We start from the raw sequence: 24,046 nt of genomic DNA, 5'->3' as shown, positions 1-24,046 counted from the left end.
TTTCTGAAACTTGACATTGTAATTTGCCTTCTGGGGTGGCAGTGAATAGTCTAATCATCTGTTTATGGCTTTTTGTTGTCTTAAACAATCCCAAGTATGCCAAAGTTTTTAAAATTGTGGTCTTTGTGACTCCTGTGATTTATTCATTCAATAATCACCTTGATGCTACATCTGTGCATGAAGGTGCAATTTCTGGCATGCCTCCTGGATTTTCTGAAACCTTATCTTCAAGTAAAAAACAATGTACAAAGTTTTTATTTTATCATACTCTTGCATGAAGGATTATTCAAGGGTTTTCTGTGATGATTCTGCCATGCATGTGATTCTTTTCTGTGTAGGCGGTGAGGGTAGTGTTTATGGCTTTGTTGTCTTCGAAAATCTCAAGGCTCCCAAAGTTTTTAATACTCACTTCTTTGTGACTACTGTGATTTATTCAGTCAATGATCACCTTGATGCTACGTCTGTGCATTAAGTGCAATTTCTGGCATGCCTTGGGGATTATCTGAAACCTTACCTTCAAGTAAAAAACAATGTACAAAATTTTCATTTTATCATATTCTTGCATGAATGATTACTCAAGGGTTTTCCATGCATGCGACTCTTTTCTGTGTAGACGGTGAGGGTCATGTTTAATCTATGTGTGTGATCTACTCATAGTTGTCTTTTACTGTTTGCCTTGGTTTCAGCTGTAGTGCTACCACCTAGGAGTGGGCTATGGATCTTGCCAGTAGGCGACATTGGCATGTCATCATAGTTAAGAGTCTCCAGAGTGCATAGTTAAGAGTCTCCAGAGTGTACATTCTAAGAGTGTACGTGGACATTCAACTGCAGTGAAGACTCTTTACTATATGGACGGTAAGGGTCATGTTAAGTCTGTATGTGATCTGCTCCTGTTGTTTGGCAGTGTCTTTTACTGTTTGCCTTGGCTTCAATGCTGTGGTGCCAGCAACTAGGAGTCTGCTATGGATCTTACCAACAGGCAATATTGGCATGCCATCATAGTTAAGAATGTCCATGGACACATTCGATTGCAGTGAGACTCTTTACTATATGGACTGTGATCTGCCCCTGTTGTTGGCAGTGTCTTTTACTGTTTGCCTTCAATGCTGTGGTGCCACCAACTAGAGTCTACTATGGATCCTACCAACCGGTACTATTGGCACGCCATCATAGTTAAGAATGTCCAGAGTGTGTACATGGGCATTCGGTTGCTGTGATTTTCTATGTAGAGGGTCATGTGATCTGCTTACTTGATGGTGCATCTTTTACTGTTCACCTTGGCTATTCAATACTATGGTGCTGCCAACTAGGAGCCTGCAATGGATTTGCTGTGTGAGAGTGCCAAGTAAACAAGTTTTGTCTGTTTGATAAACTGTTACCCACATGCCCCTTCTGTTTGTGAGAAGAAGCTTTGCTATACCGATAACCTCACGAATTGGAACCCTCTTAGAGGTGAGGTGGCTCGGACGATGTGCAGCCAATGTGGCCTACCTTGCTTGAGGAAAAGCCAAAGCCAAGCCAAGCTCCTTGAGGAACGTATCATCTGAAATGTATAACGATCCGCTTTCAAAAGTTTCATGAGATTTGGTGCACCAATATAGAGCATGAGCGTTCCTTGGAGGTCATGTCATGTGGGGACCATTGTACCATGCTATATTGGTTGGTATATCGTGGGTGAGACGACTTGAGATTGATGACTTCGTGTTACGGTATGTGTATTTGATACTATGCTAGTGTTATTGGTATTACGGGTGATCGTTGTGCTAAATACATGTGTGGTACGTGTGTTTATTGGTACATGTGTTTATGCCTAATTTAGATTTCGTTATTGTATATTTCATATATGTGTTTATGCCGTCATGTTGGGATCGATTGTGTGGATTCCAATGATGTTTGCGCGACAGGTGACAAGCAGTGTGATGACATCAATTAAAATATTGCATTTTGATGATAGTTTGTTCATAACACGTGAACATACACTGTTGTTGGTTGACATTGCACCACATAAGCCTTAAAGTTCGAGCATTTTTGCATCCCATGAAGGCATCATGAGACAATGTATACAAAATGGCATCCTTACATGAATCACCCAAAGTACACATAGTTGGGAATTTATCATCATAGTTATCTAAATCTTTACCACAAGAACCACCACGATCGAAAGAAAATTCCCCATCAAGTTTATGATCCTCCTCGTTTCCCGTTGATTAATTGCATTCCACAAACTCATCCATTTCTTTGCCATGCTCTTCCCCATCCAACTTCATTAGTGAGTATTGACATTGATAATAGCATTTCTAGCCTTGCATTTCATTGTGTCACTTCTCTCCACGTTTAAAGCATAACCCTTTGCTCTTTGCTCATTTAATTGGTTCTCTTTGACATACTTTGTCTTGCTTTTGTCATTGGAGACCTTTCCATCCCCACTAAAAGCATTTGAAGCACCCCAACCAAATCTAAAATTTATGTTACCATCGTTTCCATAGATGATAGGGTACCTAGGAATGGTCACATTTGAAGAAGCATTGCTTTGTGGGGCTCACATAAGTAGTTGGGGCAATTTCTATATGCTTGAATGGTCACATTTGAAGGAGCATTGCTTTGTGGGTATAACTAGCATTGAGGGATTGGCTATAGCATTGGGGGATTGTGCAAGGCAATGCTTAAAGTTGTATATTGGCAAACAACCATTTGGGGCTCCCCTTTGCAAGACTCACTATCGGCATTAAAATCTTTTATTAAGATGGATTGTGTTGGCATACAATTATAAGTGCCTACGTTATAAGTAAACTCTTACATACTTGATTGCAAGCTCGTGGTTATATAAAAATCTCAATTCCAAAAATTCTTGTAGAATCTAGTATGTGGAGAGCATACCTTTGGCATAGGTGAAGAGGGATTGGTTATAGCATTGGGGGATTGTGCAAGGCGATGCTTGAAGTTGTATATTGGAAAAAAACCATTTGGAGCTCACCTTTCCAAGCCTCACTATCGGCATTAAAATCTTGTATTGAGATGGATTGTGTTGGCATACAATATATGTTATAAGTGAACTCTCACATAACTGATTGCAAACTCGTGTTTATATAAAAATCTCAATTCTAAAAATGCTTGTAGAATCTAGTACGTTGAGAGAGTACCATTGGCATAGTGAAGAGGCCAAGGGGAGCATGGCTCGAATCCGTCTATCTGCCGAGTGTCTTGGAAAAGCAAATAGATGGAGGTTTAGGTACGTGGAGGTGAAGACTTAGACCCGGTCCTTGCCATTGGATCATGAACTTTGGTAAGGAGGCGGGAAAACTTGGTTGGGAGATCGGCAATAAGTAGCATGTTATCGACATTCATCATTTGGGTATTGACATGGTTTCAATTTGGCTGAATTGGCAAGCAATGAAATGGTATTTTCATAAGTTTTCATGTTGAGATTTCCATGCAAAAACAAAGGAGACTATATGGAAAAAATTTCTTAAAACTCCATGGCTACAATTGATGGGCAAGGTTTAATGCATTATTGAGTAGCGGATTAATGCCTTCTTGATCAAGGAAAGCTTATGCACAAGTGCTGTGGACAATGGATGTCTTGAATGGTGTTTTTTCACGGTATTGACTATGTTCTATAGGACCACAAAACACTAATTCAGTTAAAATTGGTTGGTGCTGTTTTGTGAGTGTTTGCATAGCATTTTAGTACTTCCTAAGGGCTATGTCTAAAGCCGTCAAGATTCCAATTCCGGTACCATTTGCTATCCCAATCCCAACTGTAAGCAGAAATCCTAATTCAGTCATAGCCTATTTTGTATTTTGCCCAAATGTTTACATATTCCAAGTGTAATTTCTTAGAGCTTCAAGAAGAGCCATTGAAATCCTTGATCCATTACTATTTGGTTAGTCAACGAACATAGTTGACTTTTTTCATAAAAGTCAAAACATAGAGTACTTATCCTTTGACTGAAGTCAAATCTTTCATAAGGTTGTTAGTACTCATCAAGAGCTTCCCATTGAGCTATAGATCATTCCTTTTGGATCACTTGTTAGGAATTTATGGTCATTTCCCTATTTTTAGCTAAAAAGTCAAAATAGAGAGCACTTTTGATTTGACCCGGCACAAAGCAAGTTGAAATTTAACAAGTGCATCTCAAGTGTTTTCTAACAAGACTTAGTTTACTTGATTCTGGTATTTCTATCATCCAATGTCCCATTTGAGAAGCCATGGAAGATTATGATTCTCACGATGATGAGGGCTATGACTATGAGCGTGATTGCTATAGCACCGGCAATGGTAATTGCACTGATAACGATGACGATTTCATGGGTTTCTATGTTGAAGATTACACTCCCTATGGGGATGATGGCAATCTTGAAGACTCCACATGCATGGATAGTGACAATGAAGATGTAGGCTTTGATGCTTATGCCTATGATGACCAGGGTGATGTAGATTATGTTTATGACCCTCAAGGGCACATAGAAGATGTGGATTTTGATGACTATGCATATGATGAGCATGATAGTTATGATTATTCTCATGAGGTCACTTATGGCAATAAGGATTGGGTCAATGAAAGTGAAGACGAAACCCAAATCAACATCTATGAGGCTAACGATGGTATAGTGTTTTGGTGGACACATGTGATGATGATGATGATGAAGAGGACGATGAGGCTTTTGATGCAAAGCAAGCAAGAGCCAATTATTTTGATGCTTTGCAAGCAAGAGCATTAGTTTAGGTGCAATGCAACCAAGAGCCAATGGTTTTGATGCTATGAAAGCAAGAGGCATTGGTTTGGATACAATGAAAGCAAGTAGCAATAATGCCTTTATTAAGAATCAAAACATTCGAGTTGAGCCTTCTAAAGTTGTCATTATGCAAAGTTTGGACTCAACCTTTGATAACATAATGAATTCCCTTCGAAGCCTTAGACATAGTCAACGTGAGATGTTCAAACAATGGGAGAATCTACATTCTTTACCTTGGCCTATCAATGAGTTATATGGTTAAATGCCTTTTTCTTCACAAGCCGTGGATGGAGGAAAGCAATGTAAAAATTACTATGGTGGAGCCACTACTAGAGTGAAGGCAAGATAAGGATGATCAATGTATGTGAATTGTTGGTAACATCTCTTGGTTTACCTCTTGGTTTGAGCAGGGATGGAAGAGCTATTATTATGCACTTAATTTACAAGAGGCTGTCTTGACAAAGGATAAACGAGGATCTCCATTCACTCTTGCATTTGGTCAATGCATGGATTATGACTATGTGGGTCTTTATGAGTTCATTATGGGAGTTAAAGTGGACAATACACTTGCTATAACTTTTGGATAGCAGATGAGAAGAAGCTATACACGCATCAATGCAAAAAAATTGGATTTCATCTTGAGTTCCGATTACATCTCTATACTAGTGGATCATTCTTGTGCTGATTTTATGGACTCAGGATGTCTTGGATTTTGATGATAGTATTGGAAGAAGTAATTCATGCATTGATTGTGGTGTTGATACAAAGGTGCTAAAGGTTTGGACTCTTAGGGATTCTATGTTGTATAAATTTCAAAATCTTGAGGATGGGAGGAATGCCACGTATCTATATCATGTGAAGATTATGCAAGTGAAGATCATGCTAGAAGCTTTACATTATGTGATGGGCATATATTCCAGGAGGATGTGGAGATATTGGATGACAAGTGGATATATGAGAATGGTGAAAGTGTGGACGCTCAAGATAGTGAGGTAACACTTCTGGAGAATGCATGTGAATCTGATGATCTTAAAAAAGGGAGTTCACTTCAGTCCAGGACTTCTATGGGAAGTTACTATTATTGTGTAAAGTGATGTATGTGTTGAAAATTTAGCAAACCCTTTATCATCACTTATGGACACTATTCCCATGATTGATTATGGAGAAAAATCTTAAGATCATAGTGCATTAGCTGATTGAACCATTGTAAATGCATGCTCAACTCAGAACTTGGTGCCAAATGATAGTACACTCTGCATGGGATTGTAAAGATGCATGTTGACAATCATGACTTTTTATAAGGCAAGAATATGAGTGGTGATGAGTTTCATAGCTTTTATAAGGAGCTATTGTATTTGCATGATTTGAAGTTACTTGCCTTAATGTGATCCTTATTGGATTGTCACACGGATCTTGTGAAGCGTTTATGATAATGCCTACATTTATGGATTCATCTATAACTACATCCATGAAATCATCTTATGGATTTACGAATGAAGAGAGTTTATCTTCTTCATCTATTTACACTCTTGGAGATGCCACCTATGGTGATATGGAGTTAATTTCATGGATTGGGACATCACTCACATGATGATCAAGAAGCATTGGATGATGCTTATGTACATGGTGATCATGAAGTATTATGATGCTTATGTATATGGGAATCATCATGATAGTGGTCTTGATGTTGAGCATTACATGGATCATGTCATTGGTGTGGTTAATATGAATGCTCATGACATTATTGATGACATTGTGGATGTTGATGAGGATTATTATGGTCGCAAGGATGGGATCTTGTGTTTTCCCTTCAACTCGGGTGGCATTGTGATAAAGGATGTAAGCATGGATGTATTTGGAAATGTAATTAATCCAAGTGGTTATGCATTTAGTTTATGGGAGCATTGTGCACATAAGGGGTATCCATTTGATCCTGAAGGTTACATTTTTTTATGGTAGCGATGCCCAATTTCCATTTGATCTTGGAGGCTATGTGATTAATGCGAAGTTCCTTGGCAACGTGATCTTATGTTGGAAAGGATAGAGGACTTTTGGACACATATCTTGAGCAATATGGTTGCAAATGGAAGCTACTTGATTGCTGGAATTTACTATTATGACAATTTTTTGGGTCCCACAAGTGGAAGATTTGAGTCTTCATGTAAAGAACCTTTCATGGTTGGGGACTATACATTGTTGTTCTTGGGGATCATTTTTGGAATGATTTGAGAGCATATTATGTAACTCTTAGTGTATGGAAGGCATTATGTTCTTGTGAATGCATAGGACAATCTACATGTATATTAAGCCATATGCATTAAGATTTAAGCATTAAGTCATATGCATGAGTTCTCTGATTTCTTGTGAAAGAATGGCATTCAGGGATAGTTTATATGTAGATACACTCCAGAGCAAAATGGAGCCATGTAAATCAAGGCCATTATATGCTACATATGGTCTACATGGTCATTGGAGTTACATTCCATTTCATGAGCTGGATTTTTGTGGTTTCAAGGACGAAACTGATGGGAAGGGATGGTTTGTAACAAAATTATTAATGCCATGTAAATAATGGTATGGGCCAAAGGCCATGGACAAGTGTAAAAGGGACATTAAAAAGTGTAGTGTGGAAGGCGACAAGTATATAAGCCCATGGACATGTTCATTTACCAACTTTTGGAATATATAATCTCTCTTGAAGCTAATAGCTCAAGGTTTCATGGTGGTATGACTACTCATGTGTGCATTCCTTGTGCAATGAATACTGGGATGTGTGCGCTCAATCCTCATTGAGTGCTAACCTTTCTTACACTCATTGAGCGTAATGTGAATTTGATACAATGAATTACAATGGATGATAACAAAGGGAATAATAAGATTATTTCACTATATTACATCATTTTTGTGTGTGTGGCAAGTTTGTTTACTCTAAATGGTAATCTATTTACCATTAAAAATTTAGGAATATTATTTTGCTTCACATTCTTGACAAGTTTTTATGGTGATGTTACTCATTTTGAGAAAACAAAATGTACAATTCTAGTGTGACTACTTGCACACTGCTTTATTATTTATGGCTATTTGGTTGTCTTATTGAAGGAAATATCATTGGCCTTATTTATGGCTATTTGGTTTTCTTATAGAACAAAATATGATTGGGATTATTTGTGGAGGATAATCAAATTCCCCTATGATGGCCATTGTGCTTAAAAAAGGAATATAATTGGAATTGTTTATGGACTAGTATATTTGCATATAGTGGCTATTGCCCTAATGATGTGGTTGCCTTGGATAAAAATATGTTTGATTACACTTTCTTGATCTTATTTTAACTTGCTAAAAAGCAAAATGAGGTTTGTCCTCTCTTATATCATGGCCCATGATCCAAAAAGTAAGTAATTTACTTACACTTGAGTGTACTTGGGGATTTGTTGTCAATTAGAGAACTTAAAATTTCTCAAAGTTTAATTATGATTAATATTTAATCAATTTGTGCCTAATAAGAGGCGTTCACACGTGGGAGAGAAAAATAGAAGAGAAAATTCTGATTTGAGAGACGAAGAGGATATCACGCACACGAGAGAGCATTCCATGCATCAATTGACTGCCCCACACTGCTTTTCAGCAAAAAAATTGGCAGAAAATCAAAAGCATACCTGCGGAAAACCCGCAAAATGCATTTAAAATACATTTTTAACCATAAAAATGCTCAAAAAAATTTCTACAAAATTAGAAAAAAATTCCTAAAAATTATAGAAATTCAGAAAATTCATTTTACCAAAAATATCCATAATAAAATATATGGAATTTTGGTAAAAATTTCCATTAATGATCATTTTAAACCATAAAAAATAAGAAAAAATAGCATTAAACTCACAAAATTTTCCCACAACGTTGATTTGTCCATTGAATAGAAGAAACATGCATTCCAACCGCCATATCAATGATCCACGTGCAAATCATCAACACAAATTAACAAAATAACATTTTTATTTAGTAAATATTAAAATTTACTTCAAAAAATGCCAAAAATTACAATAAGAAAGAAAAATAACAACAATTAACTAGAGATTGCTCTGATACCACTATTAAAACCCAAAGATCTCTCTAGATAATTGTTATGTATAAACATGAATAAATCAGGCATAAACTCATCCACCCGACCACCCCCGAGTCCAAGGGATGCACACATGAATTATAATGAAGTACATCATACCTTTACCTTGATGTCCCATACCATCAAGAGGTATAACTTCGATCCAGTAGCATGTAGCTATAGTGTGAAATGGTAGGTGAGTAGATTTAATCCTTTATACAAGAGAACATCATATCATAACCTAGCCTTAGCCTCCCTTGAGTGTGCTCCATGCCCCTATTATATAGGGGCCCTCAAGTGACTCTTGATTCTCCATCTCCCATGTGTGACCCTTGGATGCCTGACCCTAACCTTAACCCTTAAAGGTTAGTCCTAACCCATGCTCCACTAGAGCTTGTTCCCATGCTCCCATGCTTACAAGCCTAATGTGGGTTAGCCTCCTAGTATATGCACACATAATGTGCATATAACAAGACACTGTGGCACCCAAACAAACTAGAGAACTCTCACCTAAGTGGTGAGCTCTCTCACACCATACAATAAGAGATAGCACACTTATATACAAACACGAGGCTCTTGTATGTAATCCATGTGTCCTACCATCTGTCATAATGCTAGGACACTCCACTTTACCTTAGGCTAAATAAAATCAAATCCACCAAAATTCTAATACTTGTTTTTCCTATATTTTAACACTCCCCTAAAATACAAGTATTGCTTATTCTTAAAAGCTAGTTCCCCCCCTTAACCTATTCTTCATCTCTCAAACTCACACAATGTGGAAATGATGTGGTATATATGAACCATTTATCATTTACAGAGCATCAAGTGAAAGTACAAAGATATATTAATCATGTGGGGGTAGGATGTAGACAATATTGATATAGATGATGACGGTGCCGATGTCGATGTCATGAATGTTAGCATTGAGGGTATTTTCGCCCTCATGGGTCTTCATCCAAACTCAGTATACATGCTACACCTTGAACTTCCTATTCGGATGTCGATGTAGTCATCTAAGTTTCCAAACCTAGAACCTGATGAGAACACATGCTCATGCTATCCATGCACTCACTCTTGCCATCACATGCCTCATCATTGCTACATACATCATGTATCATGCATCATACTCTCTTGCTTATCCAAAGCATCAAAACACATCATTGCAAACCATACTATCACATGTATTATCCTACATCACATCTGTGTTGATTTCATCATACAAAGTTTCATAGCCCTAAATTATTTTTATTTCACCATCATTGATGATTTCCTAATCAATTTGCATGCCATTTACCTGTGGGTGCCTCATCCCATGCAAAATATCCATGTACATGATCAATCAATGCAATCATCATCGAGCATGTTTCGGATGTTGTAAGGTTTTTGTAGACATCCTGAGGGAGTGCCATTTGAATTGCTATTGTTCAATTTTGGTCTACACTGCAATAGGTAGAAGTGGCATTTAGTGTGCATACATGGCACTCTTCATCTTCGACTTTGCACTTTCAAGATTATCTTCAAAAGCTTCAATAACATCATCAACATTATCATCGATTTTTGCACTCTTTCTATTATTTTCAGACTTTACTTTGTAATTTTTCATGCACTCATCTAGTGGTAGTAGCCACCTCAATTGCATTTAGTGGACATTGATAGTATCTACAGGTAGTTGGGATATTTGCATTGTGTGCCACAGATTAGTTATTTATAGGTTGAAATAGTAGGCTATGATGTATTTGGGATACTTTCCCCACTAAGGATAAGGTTGACAGGACCAACTACTCGTTGTGGTCCTATATATGATGTGTCATGTATTGGTTGCCAAAGGGCTTTGGAATGTTGTTATTGGCATTGAGGCACACCCTATCATACGCAGTAACATAGTACAAAACATAGCAACATAGTACATGTACTTTGGATGGTAATATGAGTTATGATGTAACTATGGCATTTCCCTCCGCGCACCTCTCATAGTGGGAACAAGCCAATGGGATGGTAGGGATACACATGCACATGAATTGGTAGCACTTTTAGTGAAAAGGAGCATTATTCTTCACATTCTCTGATATAAAATTGTGAAGTGTGCTTGGGATGCACTTGCTTGCTTTAATAGGTGCATAGTAGTAATAAGGCACGAGTGGTCTACTTGCACAAGAAATTAGAGTCTGAGCATATGAATGAAGGATATTTAATGGATGAATAGCTTGCATGTATCGATGAGGCTTATCTGGATAGTTCTTTGGTGTGTTTACTGTTCTCACAGCTCTACCCCAGATAGTTCTCTGGTGTGTTTATTATTCTTACAGCTTTACCAAATTCATACTAGGGTTTTACATCTACACTTTGGCTCATGGACGAAGGGTAACCCTAATGCCCTTACTTTCGATAAGTTAGTTGCAGGTCTCTTTTTGATACTGAAATAGTATGTATGTGGGAGATCGGGCAGAGATCATGCATTTGCTAGTCAAAAAGGTAAAGGTAGACACTTTATTTCTATGGCTGAAAATGTGTCTACATGTAAAGTTGACACCCTTTGTACAAATGGAGAGGGAGAGTATATGTCAAAAGAGTTTCATACATGTATGGCCAAAAGCGGTATATAATGTCAATGTAAAAACATCAATTCCCAATGCCTTACACACCTTGACAAAATGGTGTGGTTGAGAAAAATAATAGATCTCTCATGGAGATGGCACATTACATGGTTAAAGGAAAAGATTTGCCTCACGTTTTTTGGTTGGAGGTAGTTATGTGTGACACTTATGTGCTTAACAGATACCCCACCAAGGCATTGGAGAGACAATTACCCCTTGTGAAGCTTGGAATGGTAGGAAGCCCTTTGTGGCTCATTTGCGTGTTTTTGGTTGTCTTGCTTATGCTCGTGCCTGAGCAACAACATAATAAGTTGAATGTTAAGGTAGAAAAATGAATTTTTGTGGGGTAGTAGAGGGTATAGACTTTACCATCCAATCACAAAGTGAATTTTAGTGAATAGAGATGCTTTCTTTATTGAGAACCCTATTCATCCCATGATTTTATGCAAAAAACAACAAAATTTATGCTTACATTACATCTTTGATACACTCCTATCTTTGTACAATGCTGGGTAACCATATGTGGAGTAAATGAATGCTTAAAATGGTGCTACAAATTAGCCCATATTAGCTAAAACTCAGCTCAAATTTTAGCCCATAGATCAGCCCATTGATGATGAGGCAATTATGGATGATGTAGTGGATGAGGAAAGAGTAGCCATACATGCATACATACATCCAAGGGTATGCCAAAATGGCTTGTACAGACATTGTGGGATATCGAATTAGCTTTTTGACTAGCAGGACATGTGCAGGTTCTCATCATGCATCTTATTCTTTTAAGTAATGAAGAGTAACCTCTTTCCTTTGAGGAAGCATAGGAAAATGATCATTAGATGCATGCCATGCATGCAATAGGAGGATGAGTATGACTCAATCTTAAAAAATGACACTTGGTATTTAGCAGATTTGCCTTATGATTAAAAAGCCATTGGTACAAAGTGGGTTTATAAGCTTAAGCTTAAAGCTGATGGTAGCATTTGACCACTACAAAAGGCAAGGCTTGTTTGCAAAAGGGTTATGCTCAAGAGAAGGGCATAGATTATGATGAGACCTTTGCACCCATTGGTAGGCTACCAAGCGAGTATTCAGATACACAAGTGGCAAGTCACATCCTCCTAGGCCCCAAAAATATACTTTATTCAAACTCTCCATATGCCTGCAGTCTCCATCATCACCAGTGTCCATTGCCACTTTGCATTAAAACACCACAAAAGCACACCTGACTACATCAAGATCACATCTAGCCAATTCCCAACCTATTGATATGGACCATACAGACCATATGGACCACACAAAGACTATACTAAACATGTAAAGATTGAATGGATCCTATTTTGATAATATACAGATCGATAAAAACACAATAACATCACATACAGACCACATGTAGCCCATTCCAACCATATACAAACCATGTAAACACGAATAATATTGCTACATAAGCCTATTCTAACCATATACAAACAATGTAAACATGAATAATACCACCACATAAAGACCACATGTAGCCCATTCCAATCATATACAAACCATGTAAACATGAATAATTACTGCCACATAAAGACCACATGTAGCTGCATGCCAAGGCCAAGGTAGATAAGGCAGGCAAGAGGGGTGCACAGAGGAAAACAACATATCATGTTCTTTTCTTTCTCTCTATCCTTGTCAGCATTTTTCTCTTTCCTTCTCTCTACAAGATAGATGAATTATTAAGGAGTCTTAATTTTTAAATTACCCTATTAATCATGGATTAACCATTGCTTTCTCTTTTAATCACACTGCTTAAAAACCCCTCTCTAACCTTTCCTTGATTTCTCTCAGCAGTTCATAACTATCTTACTGGTTATAAAAAACGGTTTGTGTGTCTATATTTTGGTCTTTATTAATTTCCCTATGTGCATCTTGTGAAAATTCGTGCCGTAGATCTGAGTCGAAATTTGAGTGGGAGTAGATGAAACTCACCCACTCATCACTAGCTAGGATCTGTGGGGGGGGGGGTGGCTAGGTTGATAGTTGTTTGTTGCACCACACAACCATTGAAAGTGTTGAGTGGCAAGTTGGTGATGAGAGATATCAATTATTAACCTTTTGTCAGAATTTGGGGTGGGAGTAGATGAGACTAACCCACCCATTGGCAGGGAGTTAATTGTTTAGAGTGGTAGGTTGGCAATTGATTTTGCTGCACACATGTATTAATTGCTTGTGGTTGGCACTTTGTTTTATTACAATGGTGTGAAGGAATATTTTATGATGTTGTGTTTATGCATTTAATTTCCTCATTTACTTCACACACTGACATGACAACTAGCATCTGACAATGTAATTATTTGGGTCCTATCTTTCTTCACATGGGTCTCCTCATGGCCGTGAGAGCCGTGAGACTTATGCCTACTCTCGACGACCTCCTTTGTGTTACCTCCGAGGTGTGAGTCGTCTGTCCTTGGACTTTCAGTTGTGGGCTTGCTTGTGTGAGCCTCATTTCTCTCGACCTCCTTAGTGTCTCCCCCGAGGTGTGATCCTTACACTCTTAGATCCAAAATGATTCCTTGGGTTGATTCCCTCATAGTTCTACTTGTCAGGTGTTGCTAAGTGGATTTGTGCCTTCACCTCTTACCCTTCTCACTATGGCTCTTGAGGTGTTGCTAAGTGGATTTGTGCCTTCACCTCTTACCCTTCTCACTATGGCTCTTGAGGTGTGAGCATCACAACAAGCACGAGTCTCATGGGTGTGAACCTTCACAAGCATGAGCCTCACAGGCATGAAGCTTAACAGAGTTTGCCAGGTGCACATTACATTCAGGTGCCTTACAAACATAGATCCACCTTCACAACACTCACTTGAGCCTCACTCACATCCACTAAACTATACATTGATCTAGGACACAATAGTCTAGATTACACTGGATTAGAGGCCACTTAGATTGTGAAACCAACTTTAGACCACTCCACCTTTGTACATATTCTAGCCATTTAATTTTTGATTTATTGTTTCTTGTATCCACACGCACTCACACACACCCACCATATTCACCATCAAACCTCCTAGGAGAGGTTGCATGCTACTTTGGTCACCTCATTCATTTATTATCAGCTTTTCACCATTATTTTTAGATGCACTATGATATACCATTGATTGAAGTAGTGAAATCTACAATTCTTGAGATTGGCATAATTCAGTGGCATAAAACCCCACCCCGAAGGAAACACGCTTGCATATGTATTTAGATTGGTTTTACTTCAAACATTCACATAGAAAACATTAAAAAAGCATAACTAAAAAACAAAAACAAAAGAGACACTTTGAAGAAAAGAAACATGGGTGCAAAGGGGTAAAATAACAAACTTAGCCTCTGTGAGGTGGAACACGGAGCTAAACTCCCATTCCCCTTGACCTTTCCTTGAAAAGAACCGAAATTATGTCTCACAAACATTATTGACTATGGGGAGATATCTTTGTAAGGAGGTCGACCGTATATACTTACAATCAGGGAAAGTGGTGGTGTGTGAAGATAGTGAGAGTGAGGTTGCCTCATGTGCTCCCACAACAAGTATTAGGATGGGAATTGAGCAATTCTTGACTCCACATCTTCTTAGAAACCCTTGCTTTTTGAACTTTATAGTTTATCATCATCAAGTGAGGATTTCATAAAACCACTAATGGGCTAACTAATTAGCATATCAATGAATTCTACTTAGCCAGAAGTGGTCTAGACCTACCTCCCACTTCAAGAGCAACATGCGTAGCACAGAGAGAGAGAGAGAGAGAGAGAGAGAGAGAGAGAGAGAGAGAGAGAGAGAGAGAGAGAGAGAGAGAGAGAGAGAGAGAGAGAGAGATCTAAGATTCCATATCAAGGGAAGGTGTTCCTATGGCGCATGTTAGTTGGAGGCCTACCATTGGGGGACTAGTTGTTGAAGCGGCGGATTGCTTCTGGTAATTGTGTGTTTTGTACTACATACTTGGAAACATGCGCGCATATTTTCATTTCATGTCTAGTGGCAAAGAAGGTGTGGGATTTCCTTTCTCGCATATGGACTCCATTAACAGATAGGCCCGTAAAGGTTAAAGATTGGATTTTTGGCAAGATTCTGAATGAGCCAGATAACCCATAACATTTAGTTTTCTTTCATTTTTTCAGGTGGACAGGTTTGTGGCATACCTAGTTAAATAGGAATGCCTTCATATTTGATGCAAAAGTTGGTATTACAGCTCACGTAGGTCGTGTAAAAGTGCTACTATTGTGGTAAGTCTCTTCCTTGTGGTTAGCTCATTTGGTGGAGAATGACACGACTATATATTGGATGAGGGTACTCCGAGCTACACATGTGATTCGGAGTAATTAGTGAGGGAAAGCTAGTTCATCACATGGCGGCCATGTGGCTATTTGTAAAGTATCTTTGGTAATATATCTTCTATTATGAGAGAGAAGAAGAAGAAGAAGAAGCTCTTTTAACGTCACAGGAACAATTCCAAGAGACCAAATATGATCTATCCGACGGGAGTGAGATTCGAACACAAGACGTTTTGAATAACAACTCCATGAGCTAACCAATCTGAGAGAGAGAGAGAGAGAGAGAGAGGGAGAGAGAGGGAGATTTGCTTCATGTATTCTTTTTTTTTTAAAAATTATAGAAGCCTTTTTATAACAAAACCCTCCCCTCATAAGTGATACTTCATGGCCAAAGCTTTAATAGGTTCAAAGCCTTATTTAGATAATTATGCATAATGAAAAGCCTTTGAAAGCAAAGGAAATGCCTTGAATCAACTAAATTAATCTAGAATCTCGTATTTTCTTCACATAATGCCATATACTAAGAGATTATCCTAATTGTCTAGCACAACTTCAAAGATGACATGAACATGCTCAAATTTGAAAAGATAGTCAAGGTTAGATTATTGGGTTAAGGTTAAAACATTTGGGTTATGCAAGGAAGGGGGATTGCATTAGAGCGTGAATGGGCACAAGATAGAAGAAAGTCTGCTTCTACACACCCAAGGTTCCATGGAAGCTTGAATGAGCTCTCCAAGAACGGGTATTAATAAAATGATTAGTACATTAATTAGTGTAAGATTAGGCCTAATACTTACCTTATATACTTGTCCTTCATTTCACACTATCATTTATCTTTTACAAACCTCTTTTGAGAGCAACACATAGAAGAAGATTTTAGTCTTCCATCGTTTTGTGTGTCTTATCCATTGTTGTTGTTGTTTTGTGTGTGTGTGTGTGTGTGTGTGTGTGTGTGTGTGTGTGTGTGTGTGTGCGTGCTTGCAAGATCTTAAGCTCTGATACCATGAAAAGAGTGGGGAAGGATAGGACTCTCTTAGTTCACTCAATGACCATTCTTGTTTGCTGACATATATTCTACGCAACCACATGCTCTTCTGCATCATTCCCAATCAAGTCTTTTACAACAACATACCAACTGCTCATCTAATTAAAGACAACATCCCTGCTCACCCTCATCTCCCGTGTGATAGGGTTATAATATATGTACCCCTTTTTCTCAAGGGAGTAACCAATGAACACATATTATTCAGCCTTTGGATCCAACTTACTACGTAGCTCATCAAGAATGTGTACATATGTAATGCATCCAAACAATTTCAAGTGTGATAAATTTGGTTTTCTGCTAGTATACTTCTCCTCTAGAGTCACACCATGCACTGTGGCTGTGGGGGTCTTGTTCATAATGTAAACTATAGTTACATTGCTTTAACCCAATAATAGTGAGGCATGCTCTTCTTAGCATCAACACACGAGTAATCTCTGCATGTGCCTATTCTTCCTCTTGCCTACAAATTCCATGCTTTCTCAAGTACTTACTGAACTCATTGGATAAGTACTTTCCCCTGTATCTAACCTTAGGCACTTAACGTGCAAACTTGTTTGCTTTTTAGCCAACATTCTAAAATTTTGAAAGTGAGTAAACACTTCACTTTCCTCTTTCATGAAATACACCCACACCTTCATTGTATGGTCATCAATAAAATATACATAGAAATGACATCCTCCAATTGATGTCATCTTTGTCGGCTCCCATACATTTGAGTGCACCACATCAAGTGCTCTCTTACTTACATTCTTATCATGTGGAAATACATTCTTTGTTTACTTTTCAAACCGATATGCTTCACTTAATGCGTTCCATTCACCTTTAATTTTGATAAACCTATAACAATTTCTGAATTCTACATAGACTTTAATTGCTACTCATGTGCTAGATATCTATATCAGCACAACACCTATACCTTGTGCAAACATAGCAACTTTCACCTCAAGCATGCTTACATCTAAAGTAAACATTCTACTCACTCTTTTGCCCATTTGCAACCAAACAACATTTATTGTTGAAGTCCTCAATATAGCAACCCTCAGGGTTAAAGCGTACCTACAAACCCTACTTGACCATATGCCTAATAGTGACCAAATTCTTTGTTATATTAGGCACATTAAGTACATCAGACAAGTTCCTCAGCTTGTCATCATGTATAGCCAACGTCACATTCCTAATGTGAGTAATAGGATGAGCCATGTCATCCCCCATCTCCACATAACTTGGTTTTTCTAGATTTTTGACATCTCTAAATCACTCACCACCATGATAAGTCATGTGGTTAGAGGCTCTCGAATCCACATACATCATTACCATTTGTGATACATCTTTAATATATGTTGCATAATAAACAAATGCTCACATCTACCTTCAGCCCGCCGATTGCTTGAAGATGCATAATTGTTTTGCTGCAATAACTTGCCACTTTTTATGTCACTTTGCTTCTTGTGACATTTCGCTCTACTTGGCACTTTTTATGTCACTTTGCTTTCTTAGGACATTTTGCTTTGCAAAGTGACCTTGTTTACCACAATAAAAGCAATCCTTTGAACTTGATCTTGATTTCTTTCTTTGCCAATTTCCTCAACCTCTCTGGCTCCCCCTGCCTTAAGACAAGCCTCTTCCACCCGTGTGTGTTTGATGTTGCTCAGTGAACCATTGAATTGCTGCTATTTATAATTCTAATTTCCAAAATGGCCACCACCACCTTGACCTTGATCGCGACCTCTACCTCTTCCTGAATTTAAGTAGAAGGCCTATTTTGAAGTATTGTTACTTTGGGAGGAAGAGTCTTCACCCAAAGACTTCTCTTATATGATTAACATAGAACCAAATCCCGAAAGTTGGGAACATTCTCTCTTACAGCAATAGAGATTTTGAATGGGTTGTATTCTTTACCAAGCCCATTCAAACAAATGCTCACCAAGTCATCATTTTCCACTGAGACATTAATAGATCCAAGGGATTCAACAATACCCTTGATCTTCAACGCATACTTATTGATGGACATGTTCTTCTTCTCCACTACATGCAGCTCTTGTTTTAGCTATAACTTCCTTGCCTTTGTGTTTGTTTGGAACATCTTTACTAGGTTTTGCCATGTAACTACTGGAGTATTGACATCCTATATACGCCCTATCATAGTGTCAATCACACTGATTGAGAGCCAATACATGACTTTCCTTGCACCCTAGTTCCAATCTCCATCTTTATCTCTGCTAGAGTTGTATTCTCTTCAGGTAATTTCGGAGACATGGAAGTTCTTGTCAAGCTTCTCATTGACAATTTAGTTGATGTTGTTAGACATCTTTGCTTTCAAATAATAAAAAATCTATAAATCGCCAATTTTTGTATACAATTCGCAACACAGTAGTATCTGTTGTAGCTCATGTGACGGTGCTTCTACACAATTTGTATGTCACAACACATGACTAGAGGACACGTATATACACCCACAATTAGCAATACATGTGTAATCATTATTTGCACACCCAAAATGCACCACTGCACTGCAATAACCAGAGTTCGGACTTAGACATTTCCAAACCAGAACTTCCTAAAAGTGCCCAAAAACACCTTGTAGCGACTAAACGGAGGTTGAAACATGCTTAAAACATAATTCTGGCCATAAATTTTATGTACAAAGTATTAGGCATCATTTAGATACCTTTGCAACTACAAAGACAACTTCTTAATTGGAGACGTGTAGCTCCCAGAGCTACCTAGGGGGTGTTGTGGGAGGCAAAACAAGAAGGGGAAGAGATGATGATGCTCTTACTTGTGTATCGCTTCCTTTACCTTCATGGCTTCCTTTGCTTGTTGCTCAGCTCCTTAGCTTGAACCAGGTTTTGATACCATGAAAATAGTGGGGGAGGAGAGAGAACTTAAGCTCTTACTTGTGTATCACTTCCTTGGCCTTCATGGCTTCTTTTGCTTGCCGCTCAGCTCCTTAGCCTGAACCAAGCTCTAATACCATGAAAAGAGTGGGGGGTGAGAGAGAACTTAAGCTCTTTAAATCACACACACAAAGATGGAAGGCAAAAATGTTCTACTTGTTGCTCTCAAAACAGGTCTACAAAAGATAAGTGAAAACTAACCTAAGTACTAGAGTACTATGTACAAGCGGTCCACCATAATGTGAACATGTTAAGTAGGTGAGCTGGCAAGATAAGTATGCCACCATAACTTAGATAGACTAGGTAGGTGTAGTCCAGTTATAGAATCACTGGCAAATATCCGTCGTGTTAGCTACCAAATGCACCAATGGTGTAAAGGTTGAACGGTCACCGAGGCATATCATGAGCGTCAGCTCGTGTTGAGCTTGACATCTCAACAACTTTTTGAGGTTGCCCTTGCATTGTTGGAGTATGGATTGCATCTTTTCCACTTTATCTCCTGCATTTGGAATCATACCATCTTGATTGAAAATCATAATTGGCAAATTCATTTTATACCCATACATGGCCTTAAATGTGACATCCCAATGCTAGAGTGATAAGTACTATTATATGCAAACTCCACCATATGCAACTACTCATCCCAAACATGTTGGGTATCAAAACAATAGTGTCTTAAATAAGTAAGCAACCATTTATTCACCCTCTTGGTTTGACCATCCGTCTCGAGATGATGGTCGATGCTAGGTGTCAGCTTTGTTCCCGTGCTTGCAAATACAATGCATGAAAAGCTACTCATGAACATCACATCTCTATCACTTACTATTTATTGCAGCACTACATATAATCTAAACACACTCTCCATGAAATTATGCACCACTTGTGATGCCGAATATCTCACTTTTATAAACTTGTGATTCCAAATATCTCACTTTTGTAGGCATAGAGTGGGCTACCTTTGTCAACCTATCCACCACCACATCAACATTATCTCATCCCTTCTTGGTGATAGAAAGACCAATGATAAATTCCATAGTAATATACGTCCATTTACCTTTTAGAATAGGAAAGGAGGCTTAAGCACTTGGACATGGTACACTTGGACACATAAGCATGCACATCCTTCCAAAGCCCTTTCCTATGGAATCTCTTCCTCATGGCCCATGGGCTCATGGCATCATATGTATTGTAGAGTCCTAAATAATCTTTCATCGATGAAGAGTGCATTTTATTCAAGACCTTTTGGTTGAATTCCAAAGTCAGAACAAGATAGAAGTTGTCCTTGAAGTATATGAGATCATTTCTTATACAAAAATGAGGCAATTCTTCACATGTACCATTCTGTAATTTATTGCATCACATGAGATGAATCCTCATCCAACAACAAATGCTGTAATTGATTGCATCACATGAGATGAATCCTCATCCAACAACAACATGAGATGAATCCTCATCCAACAACAAATACTTCTCTTGTATGTCCCTAATCCAATTCTTATGCACTTTTGAAATGGATGCCAATGAAAATGCATACATTCTTGATAATGAACCACTTGTCTTTCCCCTTTGTATATGTGATTTGAAAGTTGTAGTTTTGGGGTGAGTGGGGGTTGTGACAAGAAATTCGTGAGCACTCGATGATCACTTCACACATAGAACTTACTCCAATAAAGATAATGATGCCACTTCTTAATTGCATGTAAAATGGCTATCATTTCTTAATTATACATGTGTATCTCCATCTCCTTTGTCACCTCTCAAAAGCAATTACCCCATGATCTTGATTAAACCAAAACCATATAGTGAAATAGACCTCTCTCGATCCTAAACGTCATTTTGATTTCATCCCCTTCCTTCGCAAATCAATTTTTAAAAAGAAGCATGCACCTTTGAGTTCATCAAGGAGATCAGCTTTCCTTGCAATAGGGTAATGGACCATAATCTTGTTCACATCTCTAAAATCCACACATGCAAAAAAGTGTCATCATCCTTCTTCACAAGTAGAACATGTGAAGCAAATGGTGAGTGGCCTAGTTTGACTAAACCTATATCAAACAATTCTTGAACTTATTTAGCTGCCTCATTTTTCTACACCTTTGACAGCCTATACGGAGGTTTATTAATGACCTTTGCATTCAGCTCTAGCTCAATTGCATGTACCACCTTTATTTTTGGTGGTAGGCACTTTGGCACATTGGATACATCTTTGTATATTCTTCCAAAAGTTTTACCATATCCTCATGTAACACCTTCTTATCTTCCTCATTACCATCATCATTTCAAAGCTATAATATAAAGATTTGGCCCATTTTCCTCATCTCCCTCTTGAGTCGCATGGCATTTATTATCATTGCAAAGCTGTAATAATATTTGACCCATTTTCCTCATCTTCCTCTTGAGTCAACTTTTATCCACAAGAAGCCCTCAAAGGTAACAAGCTTTTCACCATGCATAAATGTCATAAATCCTTGTTGTGTATTCATGGTAAATAAACCAAGAGTGGCAAGCTAATTGCATCCCAAGATGATGACCACAAATTCAGCTTTGCATGTCAAACATTAGCCCCACATTTTGACATGACATTGTGCATTGCATCTTTTTCCCATGGTCCACTTGCACCATGCGTAGAGAATATAAAGATGTGGGCTATAATTTCTTATTTTTAAAGGATTTGAATTGATAAAACTATGCTTACTCTAACTATCCCAAACTAAGGGTTCGAAAGGTTGATAGGTACCCAATCAAGGCCCCCATCACTTGGTTGTCTATTTTCTTATATTGTTGCAAATAATTATTAACCTAAATTTGAGTTTTCTAACAGATTAAGTACCCTTTTTCATTGACTAAACTTGGTATTTTTGTTCCACACAAGTGCTGGGTGCATAAGTAGACCTTTGGATACCTTCCATTTCTCCTGCTCCTTAGTTGTGTTTAGGCTATGGCTATCCATGTTGACCAAGGTTTAGGGCTTAGCCTTTCATCTAACACAGGGCACATGACTTGATATTTCTTTCACATGATAGGTCCTATACCACATATATGGCCACCACCCCCTTCTTAGCTTACATAATCATGGCTTGCTAAGACCACAGTGGCAAACCATACACTCTTCACCCTTGTACTGCTTATATGGCTCATGGTTTTCTTCCTCTTGCACATACTATGATTATGAAAAAAAGATATACTTGTCCATTGGGTCATTTACTCCACCAGAGATTGAGAAGAATATACTACTACATAGCCATTATTCTCTTTTTTGCCTACCCATTTTATGGGTATGTGTTATTAACCAATTTCGAAATAAGTTTGTAGCTTGGTCGATTGGTACTTTCTAGCCTACCCATTCATGTTCATCAACTTTTGGCTACCCAAGGTTACCTTTTTTATGAGCTTTAGGTTGCATCCTCATCAACATAGATAGGGAGTTCCCATGTAAAGGTACCCAATATATAAATTCAAGTATTTTGATTGGCTATTCAAACCAAAAAGTTGGAAGTTCTTTGTGTGTATGGTTTTCATCATCAACTAAACTATACATACTACATTTTTCATTGGGGAAAATTTGTTCTATTTTGAAAAGATATAAGTTCTATCAAGTCGTCGTAATTCCGTATATTAAAAACTATTTCATATTTAGGCTTGTTTATAGGATATATTAGATCCACAAGCTGGGATATGGACCATGATAATCAGATATAGAAAATATTGAGATAGAAAATATATGAGGTTTTATGCTTCAAATCAGGCAATAGTTTGAGAAGTTGAAGTAAACTTGTAAGAGATTCCAATCAGAGATTTGAGCTTATGTGTTGTCACATTATGTAGTTCTCCTTATAGTACACATACCACTCCAATCTTAGCATACAAGTCTTTAACACATAGTTGTCAAAGGACACCCTTTTAGAGTAATCAGATCTCAGCATAAACCTCTCTAACATGTTAATACCTTGCATAACCATACAAGAAATCAACTATGAGATTCCATGTAACCCCAAATTCACACAAAAAAGCTGCCATGGCATCTTCCTCTTTTTAACACAAAGAATTTCATGACCACACAAAGAGTTTGATAAGGGTATAAAATCTATGGGGGGGTGTTGTTGTCCCTTTTGCCACACCTCATAGAATTGAGTACTTAGGCCACATTATTTCTTCCAAGATAGGATTGATTACTTAGGCTGGATTGTTTCAACCAGGTTGATCCAAAAAAGATCGAGAGTATCGTCACTTAACGATCGCGTGTATCACCTAGTTACATTAGAATTCATTAAGAATTTTGCTTATATTGCACATCCACCATTGACTAAACTCCTAAAGAAACCTAAGGATTTTCATTGGATAGACAAGATAGATCCTTTGAAGCTTTGAAAGAAGCTCTTACT

Source organism: Cibotium barometz, chromosome 40 (genome assembly GCF_041138505.1).
Source record: "Cibotium barometz isolate CiBa-2024 chromosome 40, ASM4113850v1, whole genome shotgun sequence".
Taxonomy (NCBI): domain Eukaryota; kingdom Viridiplantae; phylum Streptophyta; class Polypodiopsida; order Cyatheales; family Cibotiaceae; genus Cibotium; species Cibotium barometz.
The sequence above is the reverse complement of the archived record's forward strand: the minus strand, read 5'-3'. Positions refer to the sequence as shown.